General features: G+C 60.0%; 1 pseudogene; it reads right to left on the bottom strand.

Annotated features, from left to right (window-relative positions):
• Nucleotides 1–8,496: 8,496 nt before the first annotated feature.
• Nucleotides 8,497–9,094, bottom strand: LOC129044046 (small ribosomal subunit protein eS10-like; annotated as a pseudogene).
• Between the last annotated feature and the right edge of the window lie 10,235 nt (nt 9,095–19,329).

Raw genomic sequence — 19,329 nt, 5'->3', positions numbered from 1 at the left:
TAAAATGGGGAGAAAATGCAGGCCCCAAAATGTTGCGTGAATATCGTAGGAGTCGCTGTAGAGTCTACAGTGTACACAAAGTGGCCAGCAAGTCCCTGGCACAGGGTCCAGGCCCTCTAGGGAGGGGTGCCATCCCCACGCTCTCCGGGGCCTGTGGCTCTGAGACAGAAAAGCCAAGGCTTGGTGGGGGTGGAGGTCACTGTAGGGAGGAGTCACAGATAATAAGTGGTTCTGGGCACTTTGCCAGCGCCAGGCATTTAGAAGGGGTCTGAGGAGGCCCCTGGCAGAGGATGGAAGCAAAGCGTTCTTGCTGGAGTGTGAGTGACTGCTACCCACACTTCATAAGCTCGGAGGCACTGGCTGAACCAAAGCAACAGAACCTTGGTGCGGGAATGGTGGGATGCTGGGGAAAAGGCCGGGTCGGACCCTGGGGCCGCCAGGGTCTCTGAAGAGGCTGGGTCCATGGCTCCTGCCCTTTTCCCAGGACAGAAATTGGGTGGGGGTGGTCAGCTGAGACTGCATAAGCCAGTGCCCGAACTGGGGTGGGGGGGCCTGCAGGGGGTCACCTGAAGCCCACCTGGGAGCCTGGGAGACCCGATCCCACACGTTCCTCCCTCCCCCGACCAATCACGGGGCAGGGGTCGCTTCCTCCTCTATGCTCTGCACGTGCAGAAACGCTTCTCCAGTAGTGAACTGTAGAAACGATCCCTCGAAGTATAGTCTCGCTTCCCCTTCCTGGATCCCAGATGTTTGTGGTGCCCCAGGCCGAGCGCTGGCTGCTCCATGTTCCCAGGCAGATGTCCTTTCCACCTGCACCCGCCTCCTGTCCGCCTTACCCCTGTCCCCGCCCCAGCTGCAAAACTCACTGCCGACAGACACTGGAACCACGAGACAAGGCAGGCCAGGTTCCGTCCCCGCTGGCCCCGCAGCCACTTGCCAGCACTGGGGCGGGTGGACCCAGGATGAGGACAAGGTACTCTGCAGCTAGGGAGGCTGTGCCCCCGGCTGCAGGAGTCCCGTGGCTCTTCGAGCTCCCTCCTCTGGGAGCCCGCCCAACCCCGCCCGCCCACCTGCCCCCTCGGCTGCTGACTCCATTCGACCCCGCCTTTGGGGGGCTTCCCTTTCTCATCTCTCGCCCACTCCCGCTCTGAGGGGTGGGCTCCATCCAGATTCCCTCAGTACCCAACTCAGGTTGTCCCTAGGGCATCACCGAGGTGCCCTGAGGCCCCCAGCCTGGCAATGGGTCCAGGAGACTTGGGCAGGAGCCGTCTCTACCTGTCACCTCCCCTGGCCCTCGGCTGGGGGGCTGCCCACGGCTTCTAGGAGTCCAGGGAGGGGGGTGCTGGTCCTCCCCCCACCCAGTGCCAGTAGCGCTCAGCGTCCAGACATGACCTGCATCCCCAAGGGGCCAGGGCCCCGGCAGAGAGGGGAGGGAACCTGCCCGGGCAGCACACCACGCACGCCAGGAATGCCAAGATGCTGTCAACTGCTGGCAGGATGCAGGCACACATGCGGACGTGCAGGCGGGCGTCTGCGTTAAGGCACAGAGGGTCCTGCGGCACGCGTATGCACACACTTCTCAGTGCACGCACTCCTCAGTGCACACACTCCTCAGTACACACACTCCTCAGTGCACACACTCCACAGTGCACACACTCCTCAGTGCACACACTCCTCCTCAGTGCACACACTTCTTCTCAGTGAACACACTCCTCCTCAGTGCAACGCACTCCTCAGTGCACACACTCAGTGCACACATTCCTCGGTGCACACCTCCTCGGTGCACACACTCATCAGTGCACACACTCCAGTGCACACACTCCTCAGTACACACACTCCTCGGTGCACACACTCCTCCTTGGTGCACACACTCCTTAGTGCACACACTCCTCCTCGGTGCACACACTCCTCAGTGCACGCACTCCTCCACGGTGCACGCACTCCTCCTTGGTGCACACACTCCTCAGTGCACACACTCCTCCTCGGTGCACACTCCTCCTCAGTGCACGCACTCCTCCTCGGTGCACACACTCCTCCTCAGTGCACACACTCCTCCTCAGTGCACGCGCTCCTCCTCAGTGCACACACTCCTCCTCGGTGCACGCACTCCTCATCAGTGCACACACTCCTCAGTGCACACACTCCTCCTCGGTGCACACACTCCTCAGTGCACACACTCCTCAGTGCACACACTCCTCCTCGGTGCACACACTCTTCAGTGCACACACTTCTCGGTGCACACACTTCTCGGTGCACACACTCCTTGGTGCACACACTCATCCTCAGTGCACACATTCCTTGGTGCAAACACTCCTCCTCAGTGCACAGACTCCTCAGTGCACAGACTCCTCAGTGCACGCACTCCTCCTCGGTGCACACACTCCTCAGTGCACACACTCCTCCTCAGTGCACACACTCAGTGCACACACTCCTCCTCAGTGCACACACTCCTTGGTGCACACACTCCTCCTCAGTGCACACACACCTCCTCAGTGCACACACTCCTCCTAGTGCACACACTCAGTGCACACACTCAGCACACACACTCCTCGGTGCACACACTCATCCTCAGTGCACACATTCCTCGGTGCAAACACTCCTCCTCAGTGCACACACTCCTCCTCGGTGCACACACTCCTCCTCGGTGCACGCACTCCTCAGTGCACACACTCCTCAGTGCACACACTCCTCCTCAGTGCACACACTCCTCCTCAGTGCACACACCCCCCCTCGGTGCACACACACCCCCTCGGTGCACACACTCCTCAGTGCACACACTCCTTGGTGCACACACTCCTCAGTGCACACACTCCTTGGTGCACACACTCCTCCTCAGTGCACACACTCCTTAGTGCACACACTCCTCCACGGTGCATGCACTCCTCCTCAGTGCACACACTCCTCAGTGCACACACTCCTTAGTGCACACACTCCTCCTCAGTGCACGCACTCCTTCACAGTACATGCACTCCTCCTCGGTGCACACACTCCTCCTCGGTGCACACAATCCTCCTCGGTGCACACACTCCTCCTCGGTGCACACACTCCTCAGTGCACACACTCCTTCTCGGTGCACACTCCTCCTCGGTGCATGCACTCCTCCTTGGTGCACACACTCCTCCTCGGTGCACACACTCCTCAGTGCACGTGCTCCTCCTCAGTGCACACACTCCTCCTCGGTGCACACACTCCTTAGTGCACACACTCCTCCTCGGTGCACACACTCCTCAGTGCACACTGTGCACACTTCGGTGCACACACTCCTTGGTGCACACACTCATCCTCAGTGCACACATTCCTTGGTGCAAACACTCCTCCTCAGTGCACAGACTCCTCAGTGCACGCACTCCTGGGTGCACACACTCCTCGGTGCACGCACTCCTCCTCGGTGCACACACTCCTCCTCGGTGCACACACTCCTCCTCAGTGCACACACTCCTCAGTGCACACACTCCTCCTCAATGCACACACTCCTCAGTGCACACACTCCTTGGTGCACACACACCTCAATGCATGCCTGTGTGCGCTCATGCCCTCTCTCGCACATGCACACACATCAAGGTGTGATGCCTACCCACCAACACGGGTTGCTGCTGCATTTTACACACACAGCCCCACCTGCCTGGGTGCTCCAGGCCCGGAGCTCCAGACCTGGCAGGGCCCCATGGCTGTTCCCTCCACCACCACCTGAGCCCACAGCCAGCCCCAGGCCCTGAGAAAGCTCTTTCCTTCCCTGGCAGAAGCACAGGCCACACATGCCCCTGTGTGAGCAGAGAGCACGGAGCTGGAATTAGTGGCAGGACGAGAGACCCCGGCCCCGCCTGCCCCCAGCCAGAGGCCCCTGTGCTCTGCGGCTCTGAGACTTCCTGTTCGCCCTCGGGGGGCTTTGCAGGCTGTCAGAGCAGACAGAGGCCGGGAGGCTGGGAGACCCCGAGCTGCCTCAATGGCACAGCCCTGTGTGGCTCTGCACATGGAAGGGAGGCCCTGGGGACGGGCTGCCGGGACAAAGTTTTCTTTGTGCTACTGCGGCTGGCCCCCCTGCCAGAGTGAAGGCGGCTGAATGGGGCCCCGGGAGGCAGCCCCCACCCTCTGCACACCAAGGAGCAGCGCCTGAGACAACAGCCGATAGCACAGCCCCTGTTCCCGGGCCCGCCAGTTGGTGGCTGGCAAGAGGGGGGCGGCGGATGCTGAGCCCCAGAGCCCCTCCCCAATACCCACTCCCCTCCCCCTTCCCAGGCCCTGGGCACCCGCCTGCCTTCCAGGGCCACCTGGCTCTCCCTCCCCACCTCCTGCTCTGGGTGCCAGACCCCACTGTCCGCTAAATCCCTCCCTGCCCAGCCATGGGTCCCAGGAGGCTAAGTGCCAGAGGAGGGGTCACGCAGGGGCAGGGGCCATGACCCCAGGCCACCTCTGCCTCCTGCCCCCCTCTCTTGGGGCTTCCCACAGGACCCTGGCACAGGAGCAGAGTTGGGGTGGGGGCTCCTTCAAGCACAATTCCACTCCTGCCAGCATTGGTGGTGACGCTAGGAGCCCATCCCTTCAGCCCAGCCGACCCCACGGGGGACAAGGGGACAAGGAGAGAGGAGAGGCCACGAGGGAGGGTACAGGAGGCCCTGCACCCCCGTCAGCATGTCCCGAGGCCACCTGGTGAGTCTCTGGGGTCCCCTGGGCTGGACCTGGGGCTCTGGGAAGCCTGAGGTCCTAGGGGAGCCCCTCCTCCTGGGACCTCCCCTGTGGGTCTCCCAGGGCGCCTGCTGGCATCAGCGTGAAGGGGAGGCAGGGAGGGGGCTTGAGAGGAGGCGATGAAGACGGGGTGGTGCTGAGGAGCTCCGCGGGTACTGTAACCACAGGGAGAGAGGATCCTGCCATGCCCTGGACTCAGGCACAGGTCCCACCTGGTGCAGGCGGGAGCAGAGACTGGGCCCTTCTTCTTAGCCGAGCGACTCCAGCGGGCTTCCAAGAATGCTGCCCTGCAGCCTGTCTGTCCGCTAAGCCTTTTGAGCCTCACCCCAACATGAGGGCAGGCCCGGGACACTCCTGGGGGTCTTGTGAGGAGGGCTGGGGGCCTCTGGCTGGGATGGGAAGGGGTGGTGGCCCCCGCTCGTCATCAGGCACTCCTGCCAGGAGGCTGGGCCCAGATTGCCAGTGGCCATGCAAACCCACAGTGGCCAAAGGCAGTGAGGGCCTGGGGACTGGGAGGGGGCTGAGCAGCCCACCAGGCCCAGGGATGGCCCCAGCTGCCCTCCTGCCCACACTTCCCTGCTGCCCTGCTGCCCACACTGCCCTGCTGCCCTCCTACCCACACTGCCCCAGGCGCTCCTGGTGTTCCCCTGGGCACCCATGTGTCCCACACGCCCATAGCCTTCACATCACCTGCTGGGCCGTGTCTGCCCTGGGCACCCAGCGCAATGGCGGGCCCATCGCTGGCCATGTGGGGATGTGAGCCCTACTCCGGGCTCTGCAGGCAGCAGCCTGGACTGGCTCGAGGGCCAGGGCACGCACCGCCTGGTGGTCACTGAAGTGTCAGAGACAGGCCTGTGTCCATTTTTTTTAGCAGCAGGAAGCTGGGTGGAGAGGGAAGGCGGCTTCTGGGGCCCTCTCCTCCACTGTGCCAGCCGCTGGGTTCAGACTGGAGGTGGCCAACGGGAGCCGCCTTTGCTCCTGCCCATCCCCCTCACCTCACCCAGCCTTGACTTTCCCCTGTCAATGGGGCAGCAGCTGGACCCTGCACTCAGGGGCTTCCCCAGCTCCCACGGCTGCAGTTCTGCTGTGGAGTTTCTGGGCCTGGAGGTGAGGCCAGTGGGTGGGTAACGTAGGACGAAGGAGGTGCCAGGTGACCCAAGGAATTCCCGGTGGGTGCAGCCCAGCCCTGCCCCCCACATCTGGGGCATTTTGGACCCCAATCCCCTGCCACCTGGGCCCTCCACCCTTCCCTCCCCCTGGGACAGCCTTGCCCTCTGAGCCCCACCCTCCTTGGCTCTAGGCCTCACCCTCCCTGGCTCCTCTGTCTTGTAAAAATGCAGATGGCCTCAGTTTCCCAGTGCAGGGCCCTCCACAGAATGGCCAGAGGTTCCTCCTCAGGCAGGCCTTGCTCTTGCTCCCACGTGGGCTGCGGAGGCCCCACTGGCACCAGCCTGGAGACTCGAGGGTGGCCCTGACCTGTCCAGACTCGCCCTGCTCCTAGTGACTCCAGTGCCCCAGCCCCGCAAGCCCTGCCCCACCCAGTGGGTGGGCAGGCACCCCTTCCTCAGGAGCGGGAGGGGCTTTCCCAGGAGCGATGATGGGGGCAGGGGCTGGGGTTTGCTGGCAGAGGGAAGAGCCCCCAGCCTTGGACACAGTGAAGACTGAAACCAGGAGTTTCGGGTGCCAGGCTGGGCTGGGGCCAGGTGGGCAGGTGAGAGCGGCAGGCTGGTTTTTCAGCCCCACTGGGGGTTAATACCCAAACACACCGACATCCCCTGATGCCAGTCTGGGTGGCCAGAGCCCCTCCTGCTGATAACATCCCTCTCCCAAGGCAGGGAGGGCCTGTCCTGTCCAGGGATGCCAGAGCGAGCCTTCTGCAGAGGCCCGGGCAGCTAGGCTTGCCTGCCTCCACTTCCTCATCTGTAACTTGGAGCAATGGCATCCTATCGCCAGGGCTGTGCCCAGTGTGCCCCTGTGCTGAGCGGCGCCGTGTCCGCTCCAGTCCCCTCCTCCACCCCAGCTGCTGCCGCCTCCTCCTAGGGGCCCACTGGGACCTGGGGCAGGAGAGGGCACCAGGACGGGCAGCCCCAGAGAGGGGTCTCCCCTCAGCCGCATGGAAATGAGCCAGCCTGGGCTTGGAAGCCCGCTTAATCTTTTGCTGAAAAGATAATTTCTCTCTGTGCCTTTGTCGGGCGCTGGGGGTGAACAAAGGGGCTTTTGTGCAAGCCCGGCTGGTCCCACCCAGCAAGGCCTGGCATTTTCCCTGCGAACGTAAAATGCTGTAACAGGGAGTGTTTCTCATAACCTTCTCCTTTCCTCAAGTACAGAATCACTTTTGTTACCAAGGGCCCGCACACGGCAGCCGGGAGGGCCTTTCTTTTTCCTTCTCATCCCTTACAAAATGCCGTGTGCCGAGGGTGGGGTGTGGAAGGAGGGGAGGGACATGGCCCGCGCCGGGCCTTGCCACCTGTGCCCACCGGGGCCTCCAGTGCCCAACATCCTTTGGGTTAAGAATTTCCCTGTTCCCATCCAGCCTTGCAGAAGGGCCAGGGAGCAGGGCGTGTGAATCCTGCACCTACACCCACCTCGACAAGGGCTATTAAACATTCACCAATGGTGACCTTTTATGTGAATGCAAAAGTTCCACATGTTCCCTGCAGCACTTTGGAAATGAAAAAAAAAAAAAAAAAACCCAAACAAACAAAAAACACAAGAGCAAAATAGAATGTCACACAAAAAGGAAGATAAAAAATCACCAGTAATTCCAGCCTGTTGGTATTGGAGGCGCATCTTCCCAGTGTGTTTTCTCATCTTGTTCACAAAACTGGGGCCAGTCTTCATTGATTCATTCATTCATTCCCCTTCATTCAGCCCCCCAAGCAAGTATCGGGCGTTTAGGGCCTGGCTCTGAGCCCATTCCAGGGGTGCTGTTGAAGGTAAGCTGGCCGAGGTGCTGCCTCACCCTTTGGAAGGCCAGGTAGTAATCAGGTAAGCTCACGGGAATGTCATTTAATCATTCTTTGCAAACTGCTTTTTTCATCGAACAATACATCACGAGCGGCTAACAATACATCACGAGCTGCCAACAATACATCGCAAGCGGCTAACAAGACATCACGAGCGGCTAACAATACATCGCAAACGGACCACTAAACACATTTCTGCAACTTACTTTTCATCGCCACGCTGGATCTTCTCCAAGGCCCTCTCCCATGGTTTACCGAGTGCTGTGAGCATGATTTCGCAGCGTGACTCCTGTGGGCGGGCGCTGCCATTGTCCCATTGTGCAGATGAGGAGGCCGAGGGTCCTGCCATGCCCACTGGTGAGAACTCATGGTCTGTTTGACTTTGCAGCTGATACTCCCCCCAGCTTCCCCTCGGGGGACCTCTGTCCCTCCACCAAATCAGCCTTATCTGAGAGGCCTCTCCTGCCAACCTCTTTGGGGCCTAATTAGGGGTTACATCAGTGGGCTATCACGTCATCATCCACGAGCCCCCCGCACCTGCAGACGGCTGTGCCAGGCTAGGGTGCATTCCTCCAGGGGCTGCTGGGCGAGGGGTTCCTGACTCCCCCTCACCCTGGTGCACCCTGGCCCCCCGTTCTCAACTTGTTCCCATAAAGGGTGGCACTTGGTGTTGAATCACCTCTGCCTCATTCCCACAGCAAGGGCCTCCCAGTGGAGGCTGAAGTCACCTTTGCAGGAGGCAGGCAGCAGAATCCCAGCTCAGAGAGTCACTCCGCCCATCTCTGCTGGCATCCAGACTCCCCCAAATGCCTCTGCAATGCCTCATGAACAGCTTCTTCTTCTTCTTCTTCTTTTTTTTTTTTTAAGGTTTTTTGGCTGTAAGTTTATTCAATGCAAAAGAATCCTCTCCAGCTTTACTGAGGTGGCTGACCACGTCCACGACCAAATCCGCCTCTAAACTGGAATTCGGTTGCTGACCCAGCCCCAGCCTCGGCTTTCTTGTCAGCACCAGGTGGCACAGCACTCCGTCTGTAGGTATCTCTGTCAGCTTCCCCTCTTGTGAGTCTCGCAGGTCGCTCACCCTCCAGACCTTTAGGCCGAGGCCTGCCAGTCTCTGGACGGCTACGGCGTAGGGTGGCAGGCACAATCTCTGGGGGGCAGATGAAGGTAATCACGGAGATACTGGATACCCTCATTGGTAAGGTACCAGTAGAAATTTCTCCAGGCAAACTGTTCCTTCACGTAGCCTCGGGACTTGAGAGACTGCATGGCCTTCATGACATGAAGGTTGGGCACGTTCTTGTCTGCCAGCTCCGGGTGCTTAGGCATGTGGACATCCTTCTTGGCCACCATGACTCCCTCCTTAAAAAGGAGTTCATAAATGGCAATCCGGTTCTTCTTAGGCATCAACATCTCTGCGGCTGCAGGGTCCGGGGCCGGGGCTGGAAAAGCTTCTTCTTCTTCTTCTTCTTCCTTTTCCTCTTCTCTTTCTCCTTCTCTTTCTCCTCCTTCTCCTCCTTCTCCTTCTCCTCCTCCTCCTCCTTCTTCTTCTTCTTCCTCTTCCTCTTCCTCTTCTCCCTCTCCTTCTCCTCCTTCTCCTTCTCCTCCTCCTCCTTCTTCTTCTTCTTCCTCTTCCTCTTCTCCTCCTCCTCCTTCTTCTTCCTCTTCCTCTTCCTCTTCTCCTTCTCCTCCTTCTCCTCCTTCTCCTTCTCCTCCTCCTCCTTCTTCCTCTTCCTCTTCCTCTTCCCCTCCTCCTCCTCCTTCTTCTTCCTCTTCCTCTTCCTCTTCTCTTTCTCCTCCTTCTCCTCCTCCTCCTCCTCCTCCTCCTCCTCCTCCTCCTTCTTCTTCTTTAAATCATGGTAAAATAGACGTAACGTAAAATAAACGTAACATAAAATTTACCACCTTCACTATTTAAGTGAACAGCTCAGTGGCACTAGGCACATTCGAATTGTGTGACCATCACCACCCTCCATCTCCAGAACTCTCCATCTTCCCAAAGTGAACTCTGTCCCCATGAGACACTCACTTCCCATCCCCTCCCCAGCCTGGCACCACCTTTCTACTTCCTGTCCCTATGGACCTGACAATACTGGGGACCGTCCACGAGTGGAACCACAGGACACGTCCTTTCGTGGCTGACTCATTTCATTTCTCGTAATGTTCTCAAGGCTCATCCCGTTTTAGCGTGGGTTAGAATCTCCTTCCTTCTCGTGGCTGCGTAGTATTCCACTATGTGATGGGCGGCATTTCGTTTCTCCATCGCTCGTCCCCGGATGCTCTGCTGCGTCCACCTTTGGCTGCTGGGACCTGATGCTGCCATGAACATGGGTGTGCAAGTTTGAGTCTGAGTCCCCGCTTTCACTTGGACTGAGTTTGTTCAGGGCCATTCGGTAGGAGCTGTTGACACTTAAAGACGCCCAGGGACGCTGCTGCTGGGGGCTGGCCTTGGAGGGATCATGGTGGGGCCAAGGTGCCATCAGGGCGTCCACAGCATCGTCATCTGCCCCGTGACACTGGGGGCAAGCTCAGTGTCCCTCAGTGGGGCTGGTTAAATCCCAACAAATACCTGTTGAAGTTCCTGTTTAATCTTCTTGGGCATAAACTCAAAGTCAGAATTGCGGGATCACGTGGTGATTCTACGTTTAAGTTTTTGGGGAACCGCCACATGGTTTTCCAGGAGCTGCACGGTTTCACGTTCCTGCACGGCGTTCTGATTTCTCCACCTCCGCACCAACACTTACTTTCTGTTTTTTTTTAATAATACTATGATAATGGGTGTAAAGTGGCGTCTCTTGATTTGCATCTCCCAGCTAACTAATGATGGCAAGCATCTTTTCATGTGCTTAGCGGCCACTCGTGTATCTTCTCTGGAGAAATATCTATTGCAGTCTTTCGCCTGTTTTTAATCGGGTTGTTTGGTTTTCTTCTTGTGGAGCTGTGGGAGTTTTTAAAATATATTCTAGATATGAACCTCTTACCCGACATATAACTTGCAAGTGTGTCCTCCCATTCTTGGGTTGCCTTTTCACTCTTGACAGTGTCCTATGATGCAGAGAAGTTTAGTGCAAATTTATTTTTTAATTTTCTTGCCTGTGTTCCTCTAAGCTTCTTTGTCCATCCACAGTTGGAGCCTCATTTCCTCTGGGGGGGTTTCAGTGTCATTCATTCAACATCCGAGGTCGGCCATTCATTCAACAAACCCTCCCTGGGGACCCACTGGTTGCCAGCTCTGCACTGGGCTCCAGGATGCGACGTCAGGACAGACAGACCCCAGTATGCGACGTCAGGACAGACGGACTCCAGGATGCGATGTCAGGACCAACGGACCCCAGGACGTGACGTCAGGACAGACGGACCCCAGGCTGTGATGGCAGGACAGATGAACCCCTATCTACACAGGGCTCATGGTCCTGTGGAAGCCAGAGACAAGGGAACAGGAGGTTAAGAGACTGAGAGCCAGAGTGTACTGGGGCTGGGGACCAAAGAGAAGGGGCTGTCGGAGATAGTGAGGACAAAGCCGAGGATTCAAGAATGAGGGAGCGAGGCTGGCTGGAGCCTGGGATTCTCCGGAGGCAGGTGTAGCTGGGGTCTTCACTGGGGTTTTCCAGAGGCAGCCCTGGGACCGCAGCTCATGGGGAGGGGCAGAAGGAGTGGGGACGGGAGCGATGAGAGAGGAGGAGAAGGTGGCCGCTAAAGGGTGCCATACACTCCCCTGCAACCCAAACCGGGGGCTGGAGCCTCACCCCATGGGCCTCAGGGGTGGAGGTGGAGCTGGGACTGTCTGCGCTGCCAAGCACTCCATGTGTCCCCTCCCATGGTCCCATCCCCAACCTTCTCCCAAGAAGCCTGGCTACAGATGGGGTAGCCAGGCAGCCAAGGCAAGCTGGCGCAGCAGCTCTGGGGCTGGCTCGGGCCTGTCGCTGGTTGAGGGCTGCCCGGGGTCACCCATACCCAGCACACTCTTGCCTGGACTCATGACTCAGCGACAGACATGGGCAGCCTGGACAGGGTCATTCCAGCGACAGATGCGGGTGGCTCTGACAGGGTCATTCCAGCACCCAAGGTCAGATGCTCTCTGTGTCTGGGGGCTGCTGTAACGAAGGACCACAGATCGGGGGGCATAAAGCACCCAAAATGTGCTCTCCCCACTCTGGAGGCCAGAAGTCAGAGACCCGGGTGTCCCAGGGCCGCGCTCCCTCCAGAGGCTCCAGGGGAGGGTCCTTTCTGCCTCCTCCAGCTTCTGATGCTCCAGGCATTCCTGGCTTGTGGCCGCCTGGCTCCAGTCTCTGCCTCCGTTTTCATGTGGCTTTTCGTCTGTGTCTCTGCATCCTCTCCTCTTATAAAGACACCAGTCCTTTGGTTAAAGGCTCACCCTACATGCAGGACAGTCTCTTCTCGAGATCTTTAATTCCATTTTCCAAACCCCTATTTCCTGGTAAGGTCACATTCTGAGGCTCTGGAGGGGGGCTCTCTGCTAGCAGATGCATGAACTTGCCCTGGAATCCTGGAGGCCCCCTAGGCTGCAGCTGTCCGGGAGGCTCCAAGTGTCTGGATCTGCATGGACGCCTCCAGTGGCTCGGGGTCTTGACACCACTGTCTGAGCTTGATGCAGGGCCCTCTCTTGTTCTGGGCCCCACTCAAAAGTGATCGTCTTCTGGGTCATCTAACAAATGGGCAGAGCATTGCCTCAGGTGCCTCCAAAGCTGCCTGTTGAACCCGAAGAGACAGCCAAGCATTGCACTGCTTCCTTGGTGTAGGTGTGAGGAGCAATCACTTGTTCTTTGTTACAGATGTGGTCTCACTCTGCCGCCCAGAATGCATGCAGCTCACTGTAGCCTCGACCTCCTGGGCTCAAGGGATCCTCCTGCCTCAGCCTCCCGAGCAGCTGGGACCACAGGCATGAGATGGGTCTGGGTGTGTTGCCCAGGCTGAATAACTTGTTTTTTATGTGGAGGAGACCACCGGTCTCCTTGCAGTCTCTTAGGGTGCGTTAGTCCCTGCCATCACATCCCAGACCACTGAACCCCTGAAAGCGGATATGGTAGCCCCAGAATCTCGGTGGGGTTTACCGTCTGTCCTCTGGCACACAAGCACAAAGCATCAGAATGCAACTCCTGCTTCCCCAGCAGATTAACTCCATAGCCTTTGTGCAGTGAGCTCTCGCGATGTTCCAAGAAACGTCTGGATGGCCTGCGAGTCTCAGGGCTGTGTGGAGAGCAGGAACGTAGTCACCGCCCTGGGCAGGGTCATGCACGTGCACTGCTGTCCTTCCCATGCGCGTGCAGACTGCTATGATGCCCCTTCCACCCCAACAGGGACTGGGATCCATGCGGTCTCCAGACTTGCCTCCCGGGAGCCCCAGGCCCGGTGCTCGAGCTTGGGTTGGCCTGTTCCAGTCCAGACATCACCTCTGGCAGAGTGGCTGTGGCCAGGACTCCCGGCTTGTTAGGCTGACCATCACCCACCTGCCGTGGTCTGTCTGACTTTCGCAGGGTCCGGACTGCTGAAATCGATGAGAGTAGGCTGGGACCACTGTGTGTGTGTTTGTCGAGGCTTTGTGGGTGGCATGAATCCGTGCCATCTCAGAAGGCATCTGCTTTGGGTTTACCATCTTGGTGTGCACGCGTGGGGAGTCATGGTTTTGGGAGTTTCAACTTGTTTTTTTCAGCCATCCAGGCTCTTACACCGCAGAAGGAAGTGACAGAAGGGCTTTGCCAGCTGCCACATCCAGCCCTTCCTCCAACCACACACTCAGGCCAAGGGGAGTGGCCACAGAGTGGCCCAGGGACCTAGGGGCCCACTGGATGGAGCTGGTCCAGGGCCCCATTTATCACCCGGTGTCCATCCTTTCCCGCCTTAACAGGGGCCATGCCATGAGGTCACCGTGGTCTCCTGATACTGGCGTCAGCCAGGCTGGACATCAGACAGCACTGATGGAGCGGGTGGGCCCTTTCTCTAGCGCCCAGTTCCTCTAGTAAATGGCCAGTGGTCCCTCTGGGGATGCAGCGGGGGAACAGTGCACGTGTGCTTTTGTGTTGTAGGGTCCCTCCTCAAGGGCACCTGGCCGCCCCTCCAATTGCGGGCTCTGGATCTGAGAGCCGGCCACGTCTAGGATACTGTGAAGGATTTTTCTCTCACTGCAGCTGACGGCAGCTTTCCTGACGCCTTCCACTAAGGGGTGTCCTCGGGACTCTCTGAGGAGGCAGAGATGATGGAGGAGGAGCAGGCACTTCCGGGAGGTCATCCTCTCAAACAGACCCACCCAGGTGGCCCAGGCCAGTGCTCAGGCCCACTCCTTCTGGGTCAGAGCCCTGATCCCAGCCTGGGAGACTTCCAGGAGCCTCCTCTGCAATTCCCTTACTGGAATGCCCTTACTGTGTCCCATGGCCAGAGGAGAGGTCAGCTGAAACCAGCCGGGCCCCAACTGTGACACTGGCCGGTAGCCACGGCTCCCATGTCCTCATGGTCACTGCGGCCTCCATAGCTCCTGAATGCTGGAGAACCGCATGGCAGGGGCCTCCGGCTCCCACGGCCCTTCCCAGTTGCCATGGCAGAGGTCCAACACTGCACTGCACCCCAGGGCTGTCACCCTCCACCGCCCCAGCAGTGGGGCTCCTTCAGCCATCCCAAGTCCCCTCCCAGAGTCCCTTCTGGCCCCAGCTGACTTAGTGTGGCTCTTAGAAGCACCCCTGAGGATCAGGGTGCACATTGATGCCATCTATTTGGGAAGACAGGCGGCACAGGATGGGGGTGGATGGAGGACGGGAGGTAACCGGCAGGTGTGGTGCCGGCTCCCAGCATGGGTCAGGGCTGTCCCCCGGGTTGGGAAATGGTGCAGAACTTGGAGCAACCCCGCAGGACCCCTGGCTGCCCCAGATGGTGCCAATTCTGGCCCGAGAACCGAGTGGGTGAGGGCACAGGTGTCACCAGCAGATGACACCTTGATGGAGATGGCAGAGGTCCAAGGGGACACAGTAGGAGGCATCACACTGTGGAGGGGGCATCACATGGTGGGGGGAGCACTGAACAGTGTGGGGGGATCACACGGGATGAGAGGGCATCGCACGGTGGGGGGACACCACACGGTAGGTGTGTCACACGGTGGGTGTGTCACACTGTGGGGGGCATCGCACGGTGGGGGCATCCACAGATTTCCTCCGCTCTGTGAGCCGCTGCTGTTTCCTGTAGTGTCTCAACCTCACGGGCTCAGTGCACTCACTCACTGTCCCCAGTTGACAGGGAAGGACCCCGCACCTTGCTCCCACCAGGCCATGCGGAGCCCACACACCCCGGGAGCTGACCACGGCCTCACCCCTTCCTTGCCTCTGATAGACTCAGGCCCCCCACCAGGTCTCATCCTCAGATCGTGCCTCCTCCACTGCCCTCCCTGGGAGGCCTCATCAGGTCCCACCTGCACCCCCCTCCCAGGTCTAGGGTCAGCCACTTCCCCATATGCCTCTCAGGCTGGACACATCCCAAACCAGACCCCCTCCCCACCACCCCTGCCTCCTGCTCACACCACCTCAGCAAACGGCACCCCACCCATGTGGCATGTCCAGGCCAGGACCCCTGTTCCCACTCACCTCTCTCCTCCCTCAACCCCCACGCCCAACCCACAGCTGCAGTTTCTAAGGTGCAGGCAGCATCCCCTGCTCAGAGCTGCCCTGGGACTTCCCACTGTTATCACATCAAGATGCAAAATGCCTCCCAGCTGCTGGGCTCCCTCGGGATGGGCCCCACCAACCAGTGGACTCCACTTCCCCTGTCTGTTTTGGAGGCCCGGGAGCCTGCCTGCCACAAGGCCTTGTATACGCTTTTTCTGGGGATGCCCAGGCCCCCTTCCTGTCCCTCAGGGCCCCAGAGGCCTTTCCGGACTGTCAGGGCCACAAATGACTTCTCCCAGCGTAGCTCTCTCCCCTCCACGGCTTTGATGGGGGCTGCGAGGGTGGGAGCACCCTCTCTAGCCTGTGGTGCGCTCCTGGGGTCAGGCCCTCATCGGCCCGGCCTCTGCAAGCCACACACAGCAGGGCCTCTAGGAACAGACGGGTGAGTGGGTGGGTGAGGACAGGCCCCGGGTTCACCCTGCTCTCAGTGGCTCTGGGTCACCTGCCATGACCCAGGCTGTGCTGAACCTTCGAAACATCTCCCTGTCTCCGGAAGCCCAGGGACCCCTGCCCACCTCAGGGTCCCCTTCCTGCCCTGCCCCTCTGGGTTTGAGGGGTCCTTGGGGGACAGTGTAGACCAGTGGGAGAGGAAATCCTTGTATTTTTCAGGGTGAATGGAAACAAAGCTCCTTGTTTATTTCCTGGTGAATGGGGGCGGGGGGGGGCGGAGCCAGGGTTAACCCTTTCTTCCCTGGGTTTAATTGTCCCCTTTCCGGCCTGGGCTCCTCCGCTGGCTCCTCCGCTGCTCCCATCGCCCCAGAAGCTTTCCTGAGACTGACTCCAGGGGGGAGGGGGAGCGAACAAAAAAACACAACAAAAGCAAAGCCGCAGCCGGAAAGAAGCCCCGGCGGGAGAAGTCTGAGAAGCAGGAAACTGCCTCCCCCGCCCCCATGGGGGTGTGCAACCTGGGACCTGGGGGGCGCACACCTGCTCAGGAGCCAGGGTCTGGCTGAGCGGCCCCTGCAGCTGGGAGGAGCCACTATTAACCCGCAGGCGGCCTTGGGGGTCCTCGTCTTGGGGGTGTCTGAGGCAAGTTTTTCCCATGACCTCACCCGGAAGGGCTGAGCTGAGCAGGAGGCCTGATCCTAAGCAGGCTCCTGGAGCTGAGTCCCCACCCGTGCCTCCCCCACAACTGGCCCAGCACCCCCCTTGCAGCCAGGGCTGGATTGGGGTTGGGAGTTAACCCTGCTGAGGCTGGAGATGCTGCGCCAGGCCCCCGCCTTGATGCCCACCTGTTGGGCAGTGGGCCAGCCTGGCTTTCAGGCAGACACCCTGAGACCCTGCTCCCGGGCTTCGGAGCCCAGTCTGACTCCAGGCCTGCGCGGTGACCTCCGCAGCCCTCGCTGCTGTAGGATGGATGAACCCACACAGCCAGGAGTGGGCCCGAGGGGTGAGGCCACCCCTACCACACTGGGCAGCGACCCCTGAGCCTGAGCTCCTGGAGTCCTCCCCACAGCTCATGAGGCAGGTACCGTCAGGGTCCATTTCAGAGAGGAGGGAACTGAGGCTGGGGTGAGATGACCGCAGGGGGCCCGGGAGCAAGGGCAGGCCCTCACCATGTGCTGCCTGGAGGCTGGGGTGGAGGCTTGGCAGCCCACGGCCCCCTCCTCCAGCAGAGCCGTGTCTGAGGGAGGCGCCGGGCCTCCGGAGTGGCTGTGACCCAGTCACCTCTCCTCCCTAGTCTCCATCACCCCCACCGCACTGGCAGGGGCTGCACTGGGAATGCAACCATCCGGCTAGTGCTGGTTCTCACAGCCCCACCGGAGACTCCCACACTGTCCGCAGCTGTTCCTCTGGCTCCCGCCGGCCCCGCCCCCAGCTTTGCTGGAAACACCAACCAGATGTTGGGACTGTTGCCCGTGGGGAGGGGGTTGCGGGAGGAAGTGGCTGCAGAGCCCAGCACAGGCAGGATCGGCCCTCGCCACTGGGGCTATGGACACATGAGCTCGGATGGAGAGACTGAGGAGGGCCCGGGGCTGACCCACCCAGATGGGCAGCACAGGCCCCTTTTGGGTCCCAGCTTGGCCTCGGCCCAGTGCTGCACCCTCAGGTCCGGCTCGGCCTCCCTGGCTGCCTCATCACAGCACCCTGGCGACGGCTGGAGGCTCAGCCCTGCAGGCCTTGCTCAACCCATTGTCACTGTGGAGGGTTCCTGGAGGGCCAGCTTCTGCCAGGCACCGTCACTCACAAGAGCCACGCCCTCCAGGAGGCTCGCCTGGGCCACGGACCCCGATGGCGTCCCGACACTCTTGCCCTGCACACACACAGGCACACACACGTGTGGATACATGTGTGCATACATGTATACACTTGTTCCCACATGTGCACATGCTCACACAGTGTGCATACACAGGCACACACATACACAAACTCACACAAGCATACACATGCAATCTACGCCATTGAGGTCATGCACAGATATGTTCACACACTGGCATACATGTATGTGAGTGCACACACATGCAAACAAGCACTCACGAGCACACATGCGCATGCACACGGGAGCACCCGCGTGTGGACACTCACGTAAGCAAGGACGCACACGCACACACTCTCACACATGCACACACATTCACCCCTCACATGTAGAGGCACACACATGCACCCCTCTACACACACGGGCACACACCTGCACACCTGCATGTGGACTCAGGTGAGCAAGCACTGGTGCACACGCACACGTTCTCACACATGTGCACACCTGAATGTCATTCTCCCCGGGAACCCCACGCCGGCTTTGTGCGTGTGACAGTGGCCCCTGGTGCCCCTTCTGTGCATCTCCCCACCCCCTGTCCTTTTCCTAGCCCACTTTGCCTGGGTGAAGGTTCAGAGAACTCCCCGCAGGCTCTAGCTGAGGAGGCAGAGCCCGAGAGAAGACGATGATGTAGTGTGGTGCAGGCCTGGCCCCTGAAGCCTGTGGCCGCCACAGCCATCCTCAGGCCCTGTGTGGAGGGAGGCAGCAGCTGTCCCCTGGGATGTGGAGGGGCATCCTTGCTCTCCAAGCAGACCAGGGACCTGTGCCTTGCCCAGCCTGCTCCCCACACAGAGGGACTGGGCATCCACCACCCTGGGGACCTTGGGGACTTGTCGGGCCTCCTGCCATCTGGAGGAGCCTTTGTTCCCCACCTCATCCCCCTGGCCTAGGTGGGGAGTCTTGCAAACAGGGCCCTGGGGGCTCATGACCCTGCTCATGCATCCCGGGATGACCCTGTCCATTGAGTCCCGGGATAAATGGCTGTGGGTATCTCCTGCAGGCGCATGCAGGTGTTGTGTGTCAGTGGGGGATGGGATGAGTGTGGGGCCAGTCTCCCTCTTTATGCTTCAGCAGGTAGGTAGGGTGCAGGTGGGACCTGGCCCCTCTCTATGGCCTCCAGAGCTGCTGGCTCTGTGGGCTGCCTCCCCAGCCGCTCCCTGCAGCCAAAGCATCTCTGGGAAGCCCAGTTCCTGCCACCGTCTGCCCTCCCGTTGACTGCAGGGCTCAGTTCCTGCAGCCCTGCCTGGAAGAGCCTGCCCCCTCCCCTCGCCCTCCAGCCACCCCAGGGTTCTGGTCTGTTTGTCTGGGGCACCTCGCTGTCCCCTCTGGTGGCTTACGTGACCCCCATCCATCCTCCTGGCCTTGGCTGGAACCCTGGGGGGCCCTCGCCGCAGCGAGGTAGGTGCCTCATCCTCGCTGGGCGAGCCCCTCCCATGCGGGGTCTTGGGGGAGGGAGGGCACTGCTACACCCCGACAGAGCCTGACTCTCAAGAGGCTCAGCAGATCTTCGAGCAGAGAATGAATGAAGAAATCAGTCCATGCTTAGCTGAGAGAGCGCCAATAACCGGGAAAGGGATGCAGGGCCCAGGAGGAAAACTGCCCAGCGAGCTCCCTGCTCCTCCCAGAGAGGCCTTCCCTGCCCACGTGCTCACCCTGGGCTGCCCGTCTCCACCCGCTGGCCCCGTCTCCCTGTCCTGCTCAGAGAGTTGGATGTGTTGGCCCAAAGTCCTATGCGGATCTGCCCCAAACCTTTAACTGC

The sequence above is a fragment of the Pongo pygmaeus genome, chromosome 13 (genome assembly GCF_028885625.2).
Source record: "Pongo pygmaeus isolate AG05252 chromosome 13, NHGRI_mPonPyg2-v2.0_pri, whole genome shotgun sequence".
NCBI classification, from domain to species: Eukaryota; Metazoa; Chordata; class Mammalia; order Primates; family Hominidae; genus Pongo; species Pongo pygmaeus.
This window is presented reverse-complemented; position numbering and strand designations above follow the sequence as displayed.